Source organism: Chelonoidis abingdonii, chromosome 1 (genome assembly GCF_003597395.2).
Source record: "Chelonoidis abingdonii isolate Lonesome George chromosome 1, CheloAbing_2.0, whole genome shotgun sequence".
NCBI classification, from domain to species: Eukaryota; Metazoa; Chordata; order Testudines; family Testudinidae; genus Chelonoidis; species Chelonoidis abingdonii.
Window position 1 is genome coordinate 136,355,714 of NC_133769.1, and position 23,908 is coordinate 136,379,621.

At 41.2% G+C, this 23,908-nt stretch overlaps 1 protein-coding gene across 1 annotated transcript in view; it reads right to left on the reverse strand.

Annotated features, from left to right (window-relative positions):
* The window catches only part of DUSP16 (dual specificity phosphatase 16), a 111,298-nt gene extending 92,520 nt beyond the window's left edge, over positions 1-18,778 (reverse strand). The window contains exon 1 of the mRNA XM_032803025.2: positions 18,268-18,778. The gene's annotated coding sequence lies outside the window, so the exon portion shown is untranslated. The remainder of the gene's footprint in view (positions 1-18,267) is intronic.
* Positions 18,779-23,908: the final 5,130 nt, after the last annotated feature.

A 23,908-nucleotide genomic window follows, 5' to 3' on the forward strand; every position in this document is an offset into this window, starting at 1 on the left:
TAAAAAAAGGGATAGAGATTAAGGCGGAGAATATCTTATTGCCCTTATATAAATCCATGGTATTCCCACCTCTTGAATACTGCATACAGATGTGGTCTCCTCATCGCAAAAAAGACATACTAGCATAAGAAAAAGTTCAGAAAAGGGCAACTAAAATGATTAGGGGTTTGGAACGGGTCTCATATGAGACGAGATGAAAGAGGCTAGGACTTTTCAGCTTGGAAAAGAGGAAACTAAGGGGGGGGGATATGATAGATGTATATATAATCATGAGTGATGTGGAGAAAGTGAATAAGGAAAAGTTATTTACTTGTTCCCATAATATAAGAACTAGGGGCCACCAAATGAAATTAATGGACAGCAGGTTTAAAACAAATAAAGGAAGGTCTTCTTCAAATAGCGCACAGTCAACCTGTGGAACTCTTTGCCTGAGGAGGTTGTGAAGGCTAGGACTGTAACCAGGTTTAAAAGAGAACTAGATATGGAGGTTAAGTCCATTAACGGCTGTTAGCCAGGATGAGTAAGAGATGGTGTCCCTAGCCTCTGTTTGTCACAGGGTGGAGATGGATGGCAGAAGAGAGATCACTTGATCATTTACCTGCTAGGTTCACTCCCTCTGGGGCACCTGGCAATGGCTACTGTCGGTAGAAAGGATACTGGGCTGGATGGACCTTTGGTCTGACCCAGTATGGCCGTTTACATATGTATATTGGACAGAGTGCCACCTCACACAGGCAGAACACAGAAAGACATAACAAGGGCTTGGAAAATTTACAGTACATCTCTAGCCTGAGGAATAAGTCAGGGGAAAAAGAAGTTGCTTGTGCTGATCATCCTCTCCCCAACCGCAAAAGTCATAGCAGTGCAGCTGAAAAGGCTATATGCTGTTTATTCTGTACTATATTCTTTTTAAACAAATGTTTAAAAAAATGCAACTGACTACTAAGGATTGTCAGATAACTATTTCAGTGTAGGAAAGCCTCATGGACAAGAGGGGAAACAGACTGAATAGACAGGAGAAACGGATTACAAACATTGCACTCTCAATGCACAGTGTAACCACAACGGAAACAGATTTTTCTAAACGTATAGTAATCGTAGGTGTTACTTTGCAACAACTGATGAAAAACCTCAGACTTTTTTTAAAAAATTGGGTGGTGTCCCTTAAATAGGGATCCTAGTACAAGAGAAGTGTTGCAAATTAATCAATAATTCATGCCATGTTACTGCACATACCTAGTTCTGGGCTCTAATTTCCCCAGCAGCAAAACCTGTATGTATGTATGCATGCATGCATGCATCTCTCCATTTCCTCCAGGGATAGCGAGCGGATTGTGTCACTGCTTAGCACACCTACCAGGTAACACAAACAGTGGGTTACAATAGCAGTTAAAGATGCTACATGATGGAGGCAAAGTGACATTACAAATGTTACAAAGAAGAGACTGTAGGGAAATAAAGTGTGAAGATTTTCATAGGCAAAAGCGTAGGGAAAACCCCAGTCTCTTCCCACCTTGTCTAGTGTGACTGGTAATTCCTGCTTAAGGAAGGGGGGCGGGAGGGGAAGAGCATTTGAATGATTTAAAGAACACTGTGCTTTACCTGCACAAGAACTAAGAGGTGGTTTCAAAAGGCTTGGAGTCTTGTTTCATTATGATGTATGAAAGACAGCCTGAAATGTTGTGGGTTTTCTCCATTAAAATTCATGTTTCATCTACCCTGATTTCCTGAAAGCTTATGGATAATATCACAGGCTTATGATGCCCTGAAAACCAACCAAATACACCCAGTCAATTAAGAGAAGTGATTTCTACACAGACCATTTAAAAGGTGAGGGAGGTGAGGTTGCACTACAGTATTTAATTCCTACGATTAACAAATAAATAGTTTATTCCATTAGGAATGGCAGTGCCCCCACACCGTCTCTGGGGCCTCCAACTGAGAGCTTCAGCAAAAAACATACTCATTTTTAAGAGTAAAAATGTGGGGGTGGGTGGAAAACACACAGACACACACAAAAACTTTCAAACCTTCTACAAATCAAAATGAAGCCAAAGAAGTGGCACAAATCTGCTCTTCCTTCCTCCCCCATACCATTTCAGGTCACCTTCCAAATTGGTTTGAAAGTCAATACGACTAAGCTGGGAAAGGGGTCACAGTTCACTGTTTCTCTGGCTATCTATCTGCATACCGTTTCAGGCAAGGTTGGGCAGTGATTACACCAATTTATTTAATGAAGGCTTTTCTTGCAACAGAAAAGTTGTAACACAGGGTTTTTTTTAATGCCATTCAGGAATGGTTTAAAAAGCTACAAGAGTGAGAAAATCTGCTGTGGGATTCCACCCCCTAATCTATGCTCAGGATAGAGGCAAGTCTGTACACCTGCCATGCTGATCCTCATGAGATTGTTTTGCAGTTTGTTTACATCTCCACCACTGTGCACACAGGGCCCAACACACTAACCTAGTAATATAAGCTGCCCAATTTCAAAACCACTGTCTCATGACCTGTTTGTAACTTGCAGTATAGACAGAACCTTACCCAGGGCTCCTGCATGACAGCTTGGTTAGGGATTTTAGTACATCTTCATTACAAATGTAGTTGTGTAACAGAGGGCCTTGACTCTCCTTTTTCAGTAGCATGGGCTGCTCAATATATTCTCCTTATTCTTTCACCACTGCCAGACTCTGCACATCACCCTGCCGTAGAATCTCCTTTCTAATTAATGAAATATCAGGGTCTACTAGGTAAAGCAATTTCCACTAGAGGAGGGCTTCTTGACCAGCGGTCCTTAATATCAAATGCATTAACCACAAATAAAGATGGAGTTATTCTGGTGACAGTGCACTACAATTCTATTTTGAATGTATGAGGTTAGGAAGAGATTCAAAAGTGAGGACATTAAAACCCTTAGTCTCAGCATGAAAGCTACTTAAATAAACCATAAGCGTTACAGAAGGCGTGCATACCATTTAACAAGGAAAAGAAGTTGGAAGGGGAGTTAAAAACATTATGGTTAAAAGGCAACATCCAAGGGGTTATTCATGACAAATGAGTATGCCTCAGAAAATGGAAATCCAAACCCAGTGGAGCAAATAGAAAGAGGCATAATTAAACCACGGTTGGTGAAATGGAAGTGTGGGAGACCAAAAAGTTAAAGATATAAAAACACTAGCATGAAATTCTTTAAGTGTACAAAGATTAGAGAATTAACAGTTGCACTGGATCACAAAGGGGCAGTTAAGGAGAACAACAGTATTGCTGAGAAAGTGTGTGGGTTTTTTTTTTAAATTAAGCTTTACTGTATAGGACACTGGGAAAATGCTTTCCTGAAAATAGTAGGCCCAAGGTAAGTTAGATGAGGTACTGTTAGACATCAATGTGTTAAAACAAATTGATTAACTAGTAATAAGTCACCAGATCCACAGGATCTGCATCCAAGAGTTATAAGGGAACTAAAAAAATGAAGCAACTGAGCTGAGAAAAATATGCACTCTCTCCTTAAAAATCAGGTACTTCAGAAAGATTGGAGAGAACATGTTGTACCTATGTTTGCAAATGTACAAAAAGTAATCCAGAGAAGTGAGCCAGTGAGCCCTACTTCTGTACTAAGTGAACCAGCTAATTCTACTTTTAGTCATTTCATAGAACATTTAGAACATAAGACAGGAACAAATTGAAACCACTTTGGCAAAGGAAAATCATGACCCTCTAACATATTAGATTTCGAGTATGTCAAGTGTCTTAAAAAAAAACCCACACCATTGTTTGATGGGATTTATTTGGACTTTCCAAAAAGTCTAACAGAGTCCCTAACAAAAGGCTATAGAAGGAATCTAAATCATGGAGCAAGAAGTAAAATATCACCGCAGATTAGAGACAAAGAGACAAGATAAGGTAGTTAACTTGGCAAAAATGTTAACAGCAGGGTTAATGTTTTTGCCACATGCTTCTGTTTTAGACCAGTGTTGGTTAACACTTATTAATGACCTGGAAAAGGGGACAAGCAGTGAGGTGGCAAAGTTTACTAGTGACAAAATTTAGATTAGACAAGGCTATTGTGACGAACTTCAAAGGTTCCTAACCAAACTAGGTAAACGGGCTGCATAATACAGATTAAAGTCAATGTTTACAAAAGCAAGGTTGCAAGGAATAATTTTAATGACCAGTTTCTAAATTAGCTGTGGCTGTTCATGGAAAAGAAATCTAGGCATCACTGTGGAATTGCTCAATGTCTAATGAAATGCAGCAGTATTCAAAAACCAAATGCTAAGGAAAAAAAACTAGAAGTATTATCTGAATTATCTGTTTATCAATGGCATAGCCTCACCTGGAGTACTGTGTTCAGTTCTGTTTTCTCTCTCACACACACAATATTTTATAGACAGATATAGCTATAGCCAGAGACATAATATTTAAAAATATTTTACTGTCTGTCTCTGACCTTTTTTAATATGGTCAGAATCAGATAAGAAAAGTTATTACAAGTATGGAAAGACTTCCATATGAAGAAAGACTAAAAAGACTGGTATCATTTAGTTTGGTGAGGGGACATGGGGTATACAAAACAATGGTATGGACAAGGTAAAGTCAATTCACTCCTATTTACCTCAAAATGCAAAGACACAGGGAGATTGAATGAAAATGAAAAGTCAAATCAAGTCTGATATTAAAAATAAAATAAAGGACTTTTAGTTGTTTGCTCTGAGGTTTCTTGCACATTCTTCTGAAGCATCAGGTTCTAGCCACACTCACAAATAAGATACTGGGTTAGAGGGACTTGATCCAGTATGCCAATTTCTGTATTTCTACCTATGGAATCACCAGCACCATTTCCTAAACGTTCCTTTGAGACCTCATCCAAGTGCTCTCTGAATCTCAGTCCAACCCTGCTCAGCTTGTGAAATGTGAAGAGAACGCAACCCAAGAGCAAGTGCAAGACAGTTAAAAACAAAAAAAGGTTAAATAAACTAATATTAAACAGTTTCTGGTAACATGCTGTCCCTAGATCTATTTAGACTATGGTTTTATATGCACTCATTCAAAATATTCCAAAATGCTTTATATATAGTAAGCAAAGAACAGAAAAGCCAGTAATTTCAACTAAGGCAGTGAAACTGAAATTCATCCTCACATGAAGACTATTTGTAATAACTCTTAGGAGACCAAGAGATTTAAAATGGATTATAGAACCCTTCAGACTTTAAAGCAGCCAGTTCAATCCAGTCCTGATTGACAGTTGTCATTTTACAGCTTTTTAGATGGACTATCTGAAATGAATTTGTTGTTTCAGTCTCATTTCTAGCAGACACGTCCAATCACAAAGCCACAACTGCAACTACTGGCTGTCTCAGCAGAGAGGCAAGCATTGAACAGAAAGGAGAGGGGAAAGCTTTCATGCCTTGATGGTCCCTCCAGGACAGAGGAGACACAAAGTGGGACAGACTGTCAGCTGGTGCACTGAAGTTAACACAGCCATGTTAATTTACCTCAGTTGAAGATCTTGCCCATTGATCTTTGGTCAGCAATAGAAGAGCAGGCTGGTTAGAGGTCAGAACAGAGAGGGAGAGAGACTGGTTTGAGGAATATTTATTTTAACATCTAGAGAAGTTTTATACCTTTGATATTTTGCTTATAAGGCACCGATCAATATTTTTCTGTTTTGTGTGTTGAGATTGAAGCTTTTTGGAGCAGTGACGATTTCTTGCTATGTGTTTGTACATCACTCAGTGTGAACCCTAATAGAATACTAGATTATTTAAATTAAAAAAATTAATAAATAATGGCGGGTGGTCTGCTGAAGCTAACACAAGCACCACTGTGCCTGCTGTGACTAAAGGGCATCAGTCTCCTGGACTGGACATACAGCTCTACCTCAATATAATGCTTGTATCGAACTTGCTTTGATCCACCGGAGTGCGCAGCCCCGCCTTCCCCCGGAGCACTGCTTTACTGCCTTATATCCAAATTCGGGTTATATCGGGTCACATTATATCAAGGTAGAGGTGTATTTTAGAAGCACTCCAGATCCCTAGTCACATATATTGTATCACTTAAAGTCATGTTAAAGGCAAAATTTCTCTTCCATCTGAACTAACCACATACTTATGTTCTGTACAGATGTAAACATCCAAGGATAAATGGGGACAGACGGGAAGGAAGTAAATCATGCATTCATCAGGGAATCAATTAGTGAAGACTAATAGATGCACCATAGAGGAGGAATTTATATAGGATACTTCTTAACTTGCTTGCTCTCAGGCACCTGTAATCTGTGGCCTCCAGATGAAGAGGTAGGCTGTTTTTATGGTGTAGCATTTGAAATGCAATTAATCTGTTGGTTGCCTTTATAAGCTTTACTGTTTAAAATTCATAACACAAGGCCAGGAAAAATATAACCTTCCCCAAGAGCAATCACATATCCTAATTCCACACGCAGGATTTTGAGTGTGCCTAGGGTGACCAGACGTCCCGATATTTGTTTGTCCCGCGTCCTGACCAAACGTCGGTTGGGACGTGAATTGTCCCAATATTTTGCCCTCCAGCGCACAGGCGGAGGGGGCTCACGCCCCCCTGCCCCTCCCTCCCCCATTGGATTCCTCCCCAAATCCCTGCCCTGGCCCTGCCTCTTCCCCAAGCACGCTGCTTTCCTCCTCCTCACCCCTCCCTCCCAGGCTTGTGCTAATCAGCTGCATGGTAGCACAAGCGCTGGAGGGAGGGGTGAGGAGGAGGACGGGCAGCCAGCTCAGGGGAGGTGGAGGCAGAGCGAAGGCAAGCTGGTGTGTGGGGGGATGGGACATGGAGCTGCCCATGAGTACTCAGCCCCCACCAATTTTTCCTATGCTCCGGCGGCTCTTGGTTGGGGTTTTTTTTGCACTTTTGTTTTTGTTTTTTCCTCTGCCGCCAGCTCTTGGGGGTTTTTTTTGTTGTTGTTGCTGCTCTGCCGCATCCCAATATTTCATGTCTCATCTGGTCACCCTATGTGTGCCTATTATATTATGATGATTTAAATTGAACTAGGACTACAAAAACTTACAAAAACAGTATGCTCTTAAAAGTAACTCCCATTCAAAGCAAGTTAGTATTAAAGTTTTCTTACATTCTCTAGTTGGACCTGTAGTATTTGCAATTCTGAGCCCATCAGAAATTGTATTTTCCTATACTTCCTAAAATATTGTTGGACTACATCTACTGATTACCATATATGAACTGCAAAAAGCCTATGTTAAAATACTATACCAAAGTTGGGCTTTGGTTGTTGTTGCTGGGCTTTTTTTTTTTTTGGGGGGGGGGGGGGGGGGGGGGGGAATGCAACCTTACTTGATACCTTCTAGCACAATGCTACTAATCACAATGAAAATACCTGACTTGTCACCAACCTAGAACCACACTCTCTATAGTTTAAAAGAACAAAGCCCAATTGTATTACAACACTCAAACATTCCATTTTAATAGCTTCCCCCACCCCCCAAAAAAGTGCACAACATCTCCTTTGCCCACCAGGTTTCTCTCTACTTTTCCTCTTTTCTTTCCCATACTAGATCATAGTGCATCTTTTCCTGCACTGTCTGTATCTCCTTTTGTCTTCTTCCTTCTGTCTCCTTATATCATGGCCTCTCTTCCTGTAAATTGCATTCCCTACTTGTTCTCCATCCTCCCCCCCCCCCCCCAATTTCATCCCCATTATCCTAAACAGCAGCAGCAAAATCAAACTGGCCTTATTTTCATCAGTTTCACCGCTGCCCACCTGGCTGTGGACAGCCACAGAGAAAACTGGCAAGACTGAGCCATTTCCACCCACTGAAGCTTGGAACACTCTGAGCAGCAGCAGAGGCATTGAAGCTCAGTCTGCAAACATGGGAAGATGGTACAATAGATACATCAAGGTATATTTGGTTTATGTTGGCAAAGTTATCTATACAACCATAACAGCTAGAAATTTTGGGGGGGGGGGAGTGGAGGGGAAATGAAGGTAAAAGAATACAGTAGCAGTTCTGTTTATGTTTTTGATTGTTGGGAGGGCGGATGTTTTGTTTTTAATTACTATAGCTTACATTCTGCAAAAGCTGATGGTATTTGATGGGGGGGTACTTTTTAAAAATCCTACTTTCCACAGGTAAGTAGAATTTTCAAGTCCAACTGTAACATATGACAGCCAACTTCTGACAGCAATTAGAGACATTTTGAGAAGAAATAAAAGTTATTTTCCCTCATATTAATACAAGAGAGTGTTTTAGGAGGGATAGAACAGAAAAGTAGCAAATGTTTCACTAAAAATAATGGCTGGCCCTCCTGAAAAAAAGAGGTTACCAGACAGGACAAACACACACAGAACAAATACCAGTGCAAGAGATTTCTGACATAACTGTTCCAAAAAATCTCTGTGTCCCATCCCCCTAAGCATTGTTTATTTTCAGATACATCTCAAAACAAACATTTTCTCCCACTTCAAAGATACACCAATTCAGCAAAGAACCTATTATACATAAGACCCACTGACTTCAATAGGACTTGAGTACTTTGTTTAGTTAATCACAAGCTTACGTGTTTTGCTGAATCAGGGCCAGAGACAGCACTTGTCCATATTAAGGACAGACTTTTGCTAAGGAATTTTTAAAACCCCTCACCCAGACCCCCATAAAAATTGCTTATTTTAATTAAAGTATTTCAGTAACCTAAGCCTTTAAAGATTTCACCCTGGTTTAAAATGCCCTAAAGGCCATTTTTCTTGCAAAGCAGATGGAGTTCTGTAAGACAACTTGGTACTCTTTAAAATTCCTAAAACAAATATTGTGTCTCTTTAAACTAGTGTTTGCTAACAAAATGTCACTATACTCAGCTATTTTTAGGTGCTGCTAAGTGATGCCTTCATAAGTGTATACAACCCCAAACAATACAACCCAGAGGTTTCTTATTAGAACAAGGGTTGGAGGCTAGCTCTCAATTGTTGAGTCAAGTGATAAGATTTCACCATCACCCCCATATCCTTTCCTACTCTACAACATGTTCATTATAGACTGAACATGAGACCTAAAAGCCAAAGGATCAAGAAATATCCTGCCTATTTTGTGCATAATCTTGAATATTTGTGCCACAGCTGGATTAGAAAGAGGTTAGTCATTCAATAAATTTCAGAGAGAAAAAAATTCTCAAAATACTACATCCCCACCTCACCCCCTCAAGATTTGAGCTAAAGGAAAGATGCGTTCTCATTCAACAATGATGACATTTCATACCCACCTAAAATCAGATGTTGCCATACAGACTGTTTGGACAAAAATAGCTACATATACTTGCTTATTATACAATTAAATACAGCACACAAAGGACTTGCCATTAACTTTTTTGTCCCTTAACAGGCAGAGGTCATTAATAACTCATAACACTGTTAGAGACAAAGAAAGTATCTAAGCCTCCCCGTTGCTTTTCTATAGGTTTCATCTCAACAAAAGCAGCAGATAGGAAATGCACAGTAATATTCTCATACCAGAATAGGTTACACCTGCACAGTGTTGTCAAATCACACCACATTGGTTCACAGGGTAAAAGATTTAAGGGCTATTCAAGTTTGTCCAAAAAAGGCAAAAAAAAAAAAGCCACTGGGTTATGTTGTTTAGGCCCAAAACGTGTGTCTCGCTTAAATCAGTACAATGTCACCTGCCCACCCCAAAGGCAATAATGTGTGTTAACTTTTTCAAAGTGCCTGCTACTCTATAGTATGAATAGCTGATTTTCCATTTGTCTTTTGCTATTCTGGATTTAATCTTTGGACTGTTATATGGAACTCACAATATGTTAAGCCTCTGTGCTAAGACTGGACATCTATATTTTCTCTTAAGTGTTTCTCTCTTGCTCAGCAGTCAGGACATCTTTATGAGTTACATGAGAAAGGAATAGTTTTGTTTTGTTTTTTAACCAGAGTTCACGTTATACTATTTGCTGTATAAATTTTATTTGCAAGATATCTCTAATTTTCTCCAATTTTAGTGCAAGTCTTCCAGTGAGGGCAATTAACGTACTGATGATTAACTTCCTACCACTACCAAAGGAGGATTTTGGAGGGAGCGGGCACAAGTCAGATCTAACTCTTTTCTCCAAACTATTTTGGTAATCAGACAAATGGCTGAAAGCCTTCAAAAACAGATTCCCCTGGATCATTACAAAATCCAGAACAGACAATGAACATGATGCTCTTCTCTTCAAAAATATTCAGGAAGGCCTCATAATGTTTTTTAACTCGGTCGTCATCACAAGGGAAGGTGATTGTTCTGAGGCAAAAATTTTAAAGTTCTGGCTCTTAAGAAAAAATGACAAGGCAGCACAATGACTAAGCAGGTTTAACTATATAATTGACAGTATGTGGGTGACACAATGAAGTGAGGTGATATTTCTGGGAAGTGAAAGGAAGCATATCTAGGTGTTCCTTAACTACCCCTTCTGGTCTGGCTCCTCTTCAAATAAGAAAGCAAACACTGAGCCTAAAAGAACAAAATCCAACACGAATGGAAGCTATTGGATTGACAGCTCTACAGGAAGTTAGGCAGGTTCTTAAATGTCAATTGAGATGATTAAATTTAGCTGTTCTTTAAATTTTGGCCCTAATGTGCTATGTAATTTTAAAATATTTTTGACAAGAGTACAGACGCCCCCCCAACTTACACAATCGTCCCGTTCTGGAAAGCCTTGTGTAACTCAAATTTTGCATAAGTCGGAAATGTATATCCATATGCTATGCAAAAATTTCCACAACTCGAATATCCTATTTCTGGCTTATGGAATTTTTTCCGTAAGTGTGAATTTGCCTAAGTCAGGTCTTGCATAACCCAGGAAGCATCTGTAATAGGATAATACTAGGATACTGTTGTTTTGCTGGCCATGCTCTTTTGCTCTGGGAAGTATCTATTCCTAATTTACTTGTCTATTGATTGCTGTGTTATGGTCTAAGCAGGGTAAAGCAGAGACGTGACCCAAACATCAACTTTTAAATCAAGTGTAGCTGCAGCTAGCTTTTCTTTTAGCAATTGGTTGCATTGAATTCAAAGGTGGAAGGAGGATGATTAAGGTATCATTAAGCACATACATCTACTTTTTATAGAATTATTTCTCATTAACTGATGTGTCTTTATAAAATTTGAATTAGAGTGCAATTTAAATTTTATATAGTACCTTTCATATATTCCAAATAGCATTACAGTCATAAATTGGAAATTGGTAGCATGGTTGCTGTTCAGGGAAACCCTGAAGTCATAACATGCTCTTAAACAGTTCTCTCACACAGCCTGCAGAATTAGAACCCATTTCAATGGGTAAGAGAACAAGTTAGTCAGAACAGTCGGATTTATCTTAGAATGCTAGAATATATTAGGGGGCTCATCAGCTTCTTACTTACAGATACCCAGAGTCACGCAAGACCTTAACATATTAGCTGAAATGTGGCACTTAACTTGCCCCCAACCCTACCTTTCTCCCATGCATACTACACTGCAATAGCTTCATTGGCCTGAAACCAAAATCCTGGCATGAGACAGGCGCCTTTCAAACCAGGAGTGAATTATACAGATAGGATGTTTTTTCATATTCCAGTAATTAATAGCGATTTAGCCTTAAACAAGTCGTACTATAAAACTAAGGAAAAGAGAAGAAAAATGAAGTACAGAATCTAATTTATCAGGAGTAAGGGATCAGGTGAGGAAGCTGCCTACAAATTCTCTCCTACTTTGAGAGCAACATCTATGCTATCCATGCAGAGCCAAAGCCTTCTAATCCAGCAGGCTGAATACATACTAGTCATTCAAACCCAAGAATGTGTGCATAAAAGGAATTTCATTCAATTAGTCTCTGTTGTCCTCTTCATTTTATGCTCTCTGCAAAAGTTCTCAGTCACATGTTGCTACCATTTAGCACTCAGGTCAATCTTTTTGCCTCCCATCACCACTAAATACTATCAAACATTGAAGACAAATATGCAAGGGCATTTAAATGAAAGACCGTATGTGCAGAAACCCATTAATCTATAATTTAGACACTAAACAGCCCCATTTCATTCACAGAGCAAAATTAAGTACAGCACAATGAAACTAATTATCAATAGTTTGATTTCAATATTAAGAGACCTTGTCCAGTAGTTTAGGGCTGAAATTTGACCTAACTTAATAGTTTTATGGAGAATGTCTATTTCATATTCTATTTTTTGTAGGTTATCATTCAATATTTTAAATGAGATTTTTCATAAGAAAAATAGGATGTATTTTATATTATCTAAAAATACAAACTATTATGTGAGAAAAGACGGAACACGAACAGATCAATATTTGTTACATATAAAAAGAAAACAGACTCTTGCCTTAAACATGAAATATTATAAACAAAAGGGTGTGAAAACACATTTAAAAGGGTCTGTGTGTAGTGGGTTTAGTCGAGTCATCGAGAATGGGTAGTTATAGTTTTGATGATCCTATCTGTTATATAACAATTCTAATATTGTGACTGAAGAGAAATGTTTAAAAGTTTGCTGAAGGTGCATGGCTCATGTTGTGTCAAATAAAGGTATAGATTTAACTAAGGATTTCCTCAGCTAAAGCACTCTGTTCACCAATTAATTTGGCATATTTATGGACCATAAATGCTATAGCTAATGATTCAGTTGGTTCACACAGTGCAAGAGAAGAAAAATCAGAAGAATTGCAGTGTGTGGGACTGGGAAGATGGAGGAAAGGTAAAAAGACTAAGGGTATGGCTACACTTGAAATTTCAAAGCGCTGCCACGGCAGCGCTTTGAAGTGTGAGTGTGGTCGGAGCACCAGCGCTGCATGTAAACCACATCCTCTACGGGTGTAGCGTGCAGCTCTGGGAGCCGCGCTCCCTGCGCTGCCGCACTGATTACACCGAGGCTTTACAGCGCTGTATCTTGCAGCACTCAGGGGGGTGTTTTTTCACACCCCTGAGCGCAAAAATTGCAGTGCTGTGAAGTGCCAGTGTAGCCAAGCCCTAAGAAAGGATCTTTCTGCCTACCTCACTGCACCTCAGAAGTTTAAAAAGATACAACCACACAGTGCAGTGTCACAGCAAACCTTCTAGCACCAACGGCAACTTTCTTTTGCTCTCTTCCCTGCTTCTCTAGCCTGCCCAATTATTTCACTTAGTTTCTAAATCGCAGGAGCATTTCATAGGGACACAAAATGGAAAGAAGCCAATCTTCTCAGAGCCAATTCTGAGTAGGTCAGTCTTGGCTCAGTAGCAGACTAAAGAGTGCAGCAGCAGACGCAAGGCCTTGCCCCCCTCTTTCCATCCCTAGATGCCAACTTGCTTCTGGCACTGAGGAAAAATAACTTACTGGTGGCCAACAAGGTCATCACTAGAGATGCCAGCAGCTGCCAGCAAGCCAGATCCCTAAGCAAACTAAGAGATGCTCTGACTAAACTATAGAAATTTAGAAAGGACAGAGCCAAACTTTCCCTTAAAATACATGTTTATTTTTCTTCAGACATGAAATGAAAGTATAGAGAGCTTGAAAGACCAAAAAACATCTATCCAGAGGTATAGCAAGGTCAGCAGTAGTGGGAACGTTCCTAGCCCAGCAATGTGCTTCAACTCAGAACCGCCTCTAGTAGTGAAGGCAGTTCCGATTCCAGACCTGTTTCTCCACTCTGTTGCACCAGTTGTAGCCTGGTAACTTTACTGAAATTAATGGAGCTACACTGTTATATAACTGATGTAACAGAATAGAGGATTTGGTTCTTCAGGTATCTACTAGAAACATGACAAAGACTCACACTTCACTCACCTCAGAGAGATGGCAATGACTTCCAATCATTACTGTGTTCAGCTGGATTGAAACCAGAGCCGGACACAAGAGGCTTTACATCAGAGTGTCAACCAATAGCCACATCTTTTGACCCCACCTTTTATTCATGCAGAACTTACACACATGCCACATGTGTGTGTTAGGCCAACAATTAACAGTCACGAAAAATGATTTTGCCATTTCCTGATGATCAGTTTAGTCAGAAAACCAGGGCATTATTATATTTTTTAATAACCACACATGCCCAGGCAACACTCAACAAAATAGCCACAACGACTCAAGAGATTTAAAAATAAAAAATAGAGACAGACGCAAGCCAGATTATACCCTTGGAATTGGCACATAAAGGGGCCCCTCTATACACAATCCATGTGGCTCGTGGGACAGAACCCAAGTTTTTTCATTGTGTAGTAGGGGAGTGTATGTGCAAATTCCGACCCTTCAGCCCACTGGTCAAACTCCCCCAGTAGAAGAATACAGAGGGAATTCAGATACTCTCCTACATGGAATTTTCTGGTTCCTATATGGGCATTTTCACAAAGGCATCTGATTTGGCCCAATCCCATTGTTGGACAACATGTTTCTCAGTTTATTGTTGTTTTTTTAAAGTAGTCCAAATGAATTATTGGGCGGGGCGGGGAACAGAGTGTGCGTGTGTGTGTGTGTGTTTTATGTTCGGTATCCCCTCTTAGAAGAGAAAGTTGCTGGTCTGACCTACCTTAAAATCAAAAGGTGCACTGACAGCCTGGGACTTATGACTTAAGGTGACAAGTTCCCTCTGCCAGGATTCGTCTCCCTCAGAAATGCATTTATTTTAGCTTGCCTTATTTCATTTCTCTCTGCTCTGGGGTTAGTTGCTCCCTTGGTTATATGATTTTAAAATACAACGACTAATAAACCAAGCCACACTGCTTAGTAACCAAGGAAGATAACTCTGAACCCGTACAGCTAGTGTGATTTGGTTCGCCCTAGCAACTCCATGGTCTGTCATGTGATTTGTCCACTTGAGATGGTCAGCATTCAGGGCAATGCCCATGATTTCCTACTTGTTAGTACAGCACCAGGCAATAGTGGAGTGAAAAATGGCCTCCCCAGCCTCAGTTTCCTTGTGAGCGCCACTAAACGCTAGTTAGGCAATCACAAAAATGCAGTATGGGGCACATCACTAATTAACCTCTCTTCTCAAAATGCAGCATGGGGATGCACGAGACTGAGTATAGACAGAGAAATAATTTAACGGAATATCCTAATGGTGCAATGAGCTGTGCCTGGGCAGAATCCGAAGTCCTAGGGCTCTTTTCAGGATCAGAACCTAGGAAGGGAAATGATCCATTTCTTTTGCCATTCAGTAGGATTTACATGAAACCTGAGGTCAGCCTGAAGTCAAAGATACTGGCCAGTCATCACAGCCACAATTTTTTAAGTGCAGGTCAGTATTGTGCCTTATAGCAGTAAACAACAACATTTCACTTGTCCACATCAGGTTTTTGCTTGCTTGACAACAGGATTTTGCCTCACCTCCAGGTACAGGAGCCTGAAAATTAGCTGGAATTAGTTTATCAGCTGGACAATACATTTGAGACATAATAAGGTTTCCAGAGATCCTAAGGGGACCCTAAATTAGCTCTCCAAAGCCTTAGTGAGCTGAATTATTTAGATCGGTCTCCGACAGAGAGAAAAAGAGGAACATATTCTACTCTTTGTTACACCAGTGTAAATCCAGTAACTTTATTTGGCTTCATTTACCCTGCGTACCACCAGCTTCTGCTAGAAGAAACTGAAGCATAGGACTCTCATGGCAGAAAGTCTGTTTGGTGCTGAAGCTTGCAATTGCATATGGCAGCTATAACCATAACTCCACCGTTCTACCAAGGTCTACCTAGCCCCTGCTAGGATAGCCATCCCCACTGGACCAAGAATGTGCACTTTACACAATCAAAGATGAATCAAGCCCATTTATTTCCGTTACTCTGATGCAACTATGGACTGATTTCTTCCCAGTATTTTCATCTAGAAACAGAAAACTAGATCCATCAGAGTCAAAGATATTTGAGTAAAAAAAAAAAAAAAAAAAAAAGAAATCCCTGATCTAGATAAGGAATAAAGTACACTGGATTTTTAGAACACTTGAACTGTCTTTTGAGACATTAGCACCATTTAATATTAACTCCACCCCAAAAAATCCTGCTGCTGTCACCTAGAACTTACACTTCCTTCTCCATTACTTTTGCTGTATTTAAGAAAACACACACACTATCAGGATACGTGCAAGCACCACTGTAATAGGAAGCTTACTGCACAGAATACACAAAACGTCTTGCAAATGTCTGTGTTTGTATGGAATGTCTGCTAACACCAACAAGCATACCTGGTCATTATATGAACTCTTTGGGAATAGCATATTCTTTAAAATTTTCTCCAGTTTCCAGAAGCTGAAGCAAAAAAAAAAAAAAAAAAGAGAAAGAAGGGAAGTTCCTCCTCCTTCCTCCCTCCCACCCACCACCACAAAAACCCTATATGGTTTTTTAACATACACACTTCCCTCATATTTCATCTCAGGAATAGGCTTGTGAATGCTCCAATTTCAAGTGAGCCAGCAAGGTGAACATCACACAAAGAAATTAATCCTTAACATTTCTCCACCCTCCCTAAAAATACACCCCTTTAAAATCCAATTCCTCTTGTGCAGTTGTGATTTCTTAAGTTCTGTGTCCACCAAACCACATGCTGCCAGGAACAGAAACACATTCTAAAAGCAAGAACCCACACACACGCGCACACACACACACACCTGAAAACACATCTCTTCAGTGAGAAACAGCTCAAAATGCCTCCAGCAAGTTTAAAGTGTGCGTATAATTTATGTTATAATGGATATACACCAAATGTTTCAGCAAAAATTAGCCATAGCTGAAACAGTAAAATGTACTAGTGATGCCTCTCATCTGGTGGGTGAAGGAAGATGAAGAGGGACAAGAGAATACAGGTATAATCAAATTGAGCTGCAATAACTGTACAAAAACATATTAAGATTTCTTAACAGCTTAGTGCCCTTCATCTTAGATGTAGTTTACTAGTGTTGAACACTGATAACACCACTGCTGGTCAGGTTATGCAATAGATTTGTCACATACACCTTATTCAGCACATGTTGATGTGTGGAGGTGTTTCCTTCTCCCATGGCTTCTTAAAACATTCAGAAAATGAATGTTTTAAGAAGAGGGCTTGAAGTAATATAAAACACCCATCAAGCTCTTTTCAAAATCACTACATTTAAAATGGAATTAAGCTAACGTTTCACAGGTAACTTTTAAGATTCTACCTCAACCCTCCATTTTGTTGGCTTGCTTAGTTAAAATATTTAGTAAAGTTCAAGGCAGTACTTTCACTCATGTTTAAAGTTTTGGATAATACCGTAAAACGAGATGGTTTTTAAAAAAAAACCTTAATTGTTTTAAATAATTCAAAACATTTGAAATCATGAATTCAAATTACTGTTTACTAAATTTGAAGGGGGGTCAGAAGCACTTATTGTTCCTGGAAGCAAAAACAAACACAGTCAAGAAATTCCCAAAACATCCTCCAAAAGTTGTTTTATTTAATACACTTAATGTAAACAAACTACCTAATTTTTTGCTTGTTTTTAAAATCATGCTTTTTCCCTCCTCATACGAAAGGAAGCTCTGCTTTCTCTCTCTCTGTCCCTCTCCTTTAAAATCTGGGATTTAAGACGGGTGGCTATGTACTTTTCCCAAAGGTGAATTTAAAAACAAAACAAAACAAACCCCATACAACCACAAAACAGCTTGCAGTGTTTACGAGACTCAAAAACGCACAACAGTTAGGAACTGGTACTTTTTTAAAGCCTAAAAAGTGTCTCGCACTGGCAGCTCATCTGTCCCCCCTTTCTTCCCATATGAAGTGGGGAAAGGGACTGTAGACCAGTGAGGGCCAGAGAAACAAACCTTCCAATAAAAAATGAGGGGGGGGGAATTAAAAGGATTGTGGGGAAGATAAGGAGAGAGCATGGAATAATATCATAACCCCATCACTATTAGCAGCTTCCACCACCTTCCCTCACCCCCCAATTCATTCAGCTGCTATCTCCCTCTGTTCCTAGGGCCTACACACTGAAACACATACACCACCACCACCAGAACACAAGTCAAGAAAACTACAAAGCAGACCACTGGGGAAGAGGAGCAACCCACCCCGGAGATTTTAAAGATTGGTTGCAAAGAGATCACAGATCGTATCTCCAGCCCACCCTAGACTGGTGTCCCTATCCCACAGAAGGGAAAGAGGGGGTGACTCTTGTTTGTGGGGGGCTGCCCCTAGGAACCCAGGGAGAAAACTCCCCCAAACTCTTTTGCCAGCCCCCTCCTTCCTCTACTTTCTTTTCAACACTTACTCTCCCCCCCACCCCCCGTTTGTTTCCTGGAGAAGGAAAAAAAAAAAGTTACCACCAGCTTCTTCTCTACTGGAGCTGCTGCCAGACCCAACTTTCTCTCCTTCCAGCCACTGGGAAGCTCCAGGCTGTTCTTCTTTAAAACTTTATTCTGATCTATTTAAAGGGGGGGGGGAAAGAGAGAGAGGGAAAATGTTTGGAGCTCCTCCCCCCCCCCCCAGATGGTTTGAGAAAATGAAGGGGGGGAAGAAGGAAAAAAAAAAGCTGCGAAAGGAAAAAGAAAGTTAAAAAGGCTGAGGTTTCCAAAAGGAAGCACACAATTACTAATAAATGGCTAGAACAAACAGACACAAGGAGGAGGAGAGAGGGAGAGAGAGAGTTTTGCTGGTCAGTAAACTTCAAGCTGCTGGGATGAGGTCATTGGTGTAAAAATAAAGAGATGGCGTCATTTGAAACCAATCCCAGTGAATGAACTCAGCCTGGGGGAGGGGGGGCAGAGGAGCAGGGTAAGGAGACAGCAGCAGCCACCTCTGGCAAAGCAACCCCTGCTCCTCTCTCTCCCCCCACAGCAGTAGCTCCAGCCCACAACTCTGGCTATGTCTCCCCCCCTCAGCACATGCTTCAAGTGAACCTACTGCGGGTGTCACGCCAGCGCTGTCTGGCTTTTTTCTCTCCGCTTGAAAGGGGGCGGGGTTCACATTTCTTCCCTTTGGACTCCTGTTTGAATACTTTGTTTCTGAGGCAGCCCCTGGGAGGAGCCTGGAGAGCGGCGATACAATGAGGGAGCTATTCAAATAAGTTGCTGCTGCTCTCCCTCCCTCTTTCCCGCCTCGTCGCCTTGCTATCTCTCCTTCCTTGGCTTCTCACTCCTGCTCTCTTCCCCAGCCCCTGCCTTCTGCTTTCTTCTCTCCCTTTGCTTCTCCTGCCTCCTACGGCTCTATCACCTTCTCCCTGCCTAGGGGGACCAGCCAGCAAATGTGAAAAATCGGGACGGGGGTGGAGGGTAATAGGAGCATATATAAAAAAAAGACCCAAATATCAGGACTGTCCATATAAAATTGGGACATCTGGTCACCCTATCCCTGCCTCTCCTGTCTCCTTTCTCTTCTCTCTCCTGGGCTTTAGCTAGCCCCTTCTCCATCCTCCTCTGTCTCCCTTTCCTGCCTTCTCCCTCACAGGCCCATTTAAACCAACCCTGCTAAGTCTCTGCTGGGCACCATGTCTATATCAGGGAATTTTACCACCAGCACTAGCCCCAATTCAACTGTACCCTTAACACAAGCAAAAGCCATTGTAGTATATGCTCACAACACCCCTGTAAGGCAGGGGAATGCTATTAAGCCCATCGTAGAGATGAGGAATAGAAATATCAAGGGTATATCTACACTTAAAACGCTGCTGTCACAACTGTGGTACTGTAGCACTTCAGTGTAGGCACCACCTACATTGATGGGAGGGGTTCTCCTGTTGGTATGGTGACCAGGCAGCAAGTGTGAAAAATCAGGACAGGGAGTGGGGGATAATAGGACCCTATACAAGACAAAGCCCCAAATATCAGGACTATCCCTATAAAATCAGGGCATCTGGTCATCTTATCCTACCTGTTGGTGTTGGTAATCCAGCTCCCTGAGAGGCAGTAGCTCAGCCAATGGAACAATTCCTCTGTTGACCCTAGTGCTGTCTACGCTGGGGGTAAGGTCGGTATAGCTACATCTCTCCAGGTTGTGAACTTTTTACACCCCAGAGAGACCAGCTGTACTGATGTAAGTTCTTAGTGTAGATCAGCCCTAAGTCATTTGCTCAAGGTCACACATGAAGTCAGTGGTGGAGCAAGGAATTGAGCCCAAACACTCCCAAGTCCTAAACCAGTGCCCTAACCACTGGGCCACGCTCAGGAACCCTAGTCCTGCTTTACACTAGGAAATTAGGATGGTATAACTATATCACTCAGAGGTCTAAAAAATCCACATCCCTGAGCTACGCAGCTAAACTGACCTAGTCCCTGGTGTAGACAGCACTAGACTGGCAGGAAAATTCTCCCATTGATCTAACTACCATCTCTTGGGCAGGTGGATTACCAGTGCCGACAAGAGAATCCTTCCTGTCAGCATAGGCAGTGCCTTCACTGAAGCGCTACAGTGGCGCAGCTGTGCTGCTGCAGCATGTTAAGTGTAGACAAGCCCCTAGCGTAGAAAAGGTGGTGTAGACATTGGTTCAATGGGACTACTCATGGAGTAAGGTAAAACTCATCATGAACAAGGATCAAACCCTAAAAGGAAGAATTAATTACCTTTTCTGTTCATTCTTCACATTTTTTTAACTAATTGTTTTATTGTGACATAGGTCCCAAAACAAATTCAAAGTAACCTCACGGTACACTGCACACTGTGCTAGATAAATGATAACAAATCATAATTGTCCTACCTGGCAATAATCGCTTCAGGTGACTTTTCAAAATGTGTACTTATCAGTTTAAAATGATATTACATCAAATTATAAGTAAAACAGAAAAACAGCCACAAGGCTCCTGGTTCCTCGGCTGACTTCCCAGTAGAGCATCCTTGTATCTGCGGGGAGCCCTTTTGACATCATTGCCAGATCAGGGCCAAGATCTTAGAAATACTCTTCTTTAAAGAAAAATTCCTTATTTAAAACAACAACAACAAAAACCTTGAAGAAAAGAAATTGAAAGTTAAGCTGGAACATCTAGATATACTTTTTATATCACACAAAGTAATTATACATCATGCCTCTGCTATAAGAATAGATGCAAAACCTGCAGACTTATCTCCCCTGCTATGATGATCAAAACCCCCACAAGACACCTTTCAAGATCCAAGGGTCCTACACATGCCTATCACTACGTGTGGTGTACCTCATCCAGTGCACTAAATGCCCCAATAACAACTATGTGGGTGAAACCAGACAATCACTATGGGCTCAAGTGAACCCTTACAGAAAAATATAAAAGACAAAAACACCCTATCACTTGTGGGCAGACACTTTTCACAAAACAATCATTCCATATCTGACCTCTTAGCCCTCGTCCTCAAATGAAACCTATGCAACAGATTCAAAAGATAAGCCTGGGAACTTAAATTCATAACTCTGCTAGACACCAAAAATCATGGTCTTAATAAAGACACTGGATTTACAGTTTATTACAACAATTTGTAACCCAATAACCCTCCTCTGTCCTACGACAGTAGAGATATTATCTGGTTGTTTCACCTTTGAATGGTCTCTTGCAACATTGATTAGATTAGATAAATTCATGGAGAGTAGGTCCATCAATGGCTATGAGATAAGATGGTCAGGGACACTACCCCATTCTCTGGTTGTTCCTGAACCTCTGACTGCCAGAAGCTGGGACTGGATGACAAGGGATGCACAACCAGGTAATTGCCCTGTTCTCTTTATTCTCTCTGAAGCATCTCACACTGGCCTCTGTTGGAAGACACGACATTGGGCTAGATGGACAATTGGTCTGTCCCAGTATGGCCATTCTTATGTTCTTAAAAAGAATCAATAGTAGTGCCTGATTTATCTTCTATTATTCTGAAGCACCAGCTTTGTATGGTCAAGGTTGAGCAGCAGGTTCTGTTTAGAGGTAGATACTTCTAAGTACCCTAAATTCTGCCTGCTTACTTGGATTGTCTTGAAACTTTGGGTGTCTCTTAGGGATGCTTAGTAGTGTTAGTGGTCCAAACTTGGGGGTTCATTGGAGCAAGGTGCTCCTGAGATAAAACCCCTGAAAGAACAGCATTTTACGAAAACTATTAGTTCTTATATTATAATGCTTTTTCTGCACACATTATCCCTCAGTTGATCTCAGTTGCTTGACATTTGTCTCACTAGTCCATGCCACTGCTCCTTTGGAGAAGCAAAATTGAAAATGCTATTGACATAGAATTTGGCTCTCGAGAACAGTACATGCTAAAACTCATGAACCAGAGAGATTGAATGTGCGTGTGCAGCAAGACTACAAGATGGTTTCCAGGCAGCTTGAATGTTGCTACTATCTGTTTCTGTTAGGGTTTGTTTTTTTGTTTTTATTTTAAAAAATGTGCCTTGATCATTTACACAACAAATTTAGAAGGGACTCTAACTATTTTCTGAAAGATAATAAATAACACCTGCGCTACACTGATATATGAGAATCATTGCTGGGCATGTTGCTACTTTCCACCTGGGGCATTACTGTAGCAGAGTACCAACATTGATTAATCAGTTGAGCACTGATTAACTAGATGGTAAATAAAAGACAGTTAGGATAAATGCAATCATTTTTCCAGAACAATGTAACTGAGTCAGGGGCATAAGCTTTCGTTTGTTGAATACCCACTGAGTCAGACACACGTAATGGAAATTCCCAGAGGCAGGTATAAATATGCAGGCAAGAATCAGTCTGGAGATAATGAGGTTAGTTCAATCAGGGAGGGTGATGTCCTCTGCTAGCAGCTGAGGTGTGAACACCAAGGGATGAGAAACTGCTTTTGTTGTTGGCTAGCCATTCACAGTGGACTCTTTGCTCAGACCCTATGCCATCAGCACTCCCAGTTATCTCCGCGATACCACTGATTTCCTGAGAAAACTACAGTGCATTGGTGATCTCCCAGAAAACACCATCCTAGCCACCATGGATGCTCTCTACACAAACATCCCACACATAGATGGAATACAAGCTGTCAGGAACAGTATCCCTGATGATGACACAGCACAACTGGTTGCTGAGCTCTTGCCTTTATCCTCACACACAACTATTTCAAATTTCATGACAATATATATCTCCAGATCAGTGGCACTGCTATGGGCACCCGCATGGACCCACAATATGCCAACATTTTTATGGCCGACCTGGAACAACGCTTCCTCAGCTCTCGTCCACTCACGCCCCTTCTCTACCTACACTACATTGATGACATCTTCATCATCTGGAACCATGGGAAGAAGACTCTGGAAAAATTCCACCACGATTTCAACAGCTTCCACCCCACCATCAACCTCAGTCTGGACCAATCTGTATGGGACGTCCACTTCCTAGACTCCACAGTACAAATAAGTGACAGTCACGTTAACACCACTCTATACCGAAAACCCACTGACCGCTATGCCTACCTTCATGCCTCCAGTTTCCACCCCGGACACACCACATGATCCATTGTCTACAGCCAAGCACTGAGGTACAACTGCATCTGCTCCAACCTCTCAGACAGAGGCCAACACCTACAAGATCTCCACCAAGCATTCTCAAAACTACGATATCCACACAAGGAAATAAAGAAACAAATCAACAGAGCCAGACGTGTACCCAGAAGCCTCCTGCTACAAGACAAGCCCAAGAAGGAAATCAACAGAACTCCACAGGCCATCACCTACAGTCCTCAGCTTAAATTTCTCCAGCTCATCATCAGTGATCTACAACCCATCCTGGACAATGATGCCTCGCTTTCACAGACCTCGGGAGGCAGGCCAGTCCTTGCCCACAGACAGCCACAGTCCGCCAACCTTAAGCATATTCTCACCAGCAACCACACACCGCACTGTAACAACTCTAACTCAGGAACCAATCCATGCAACAAACCTCGATGCCAACTCTGCCCACATATCTACACCAGCGACACCATCACAGGACCTAACCAGATCAGTCACACCATCACCGGTTCATTCACCTGCACATCCACCAATGTAATATA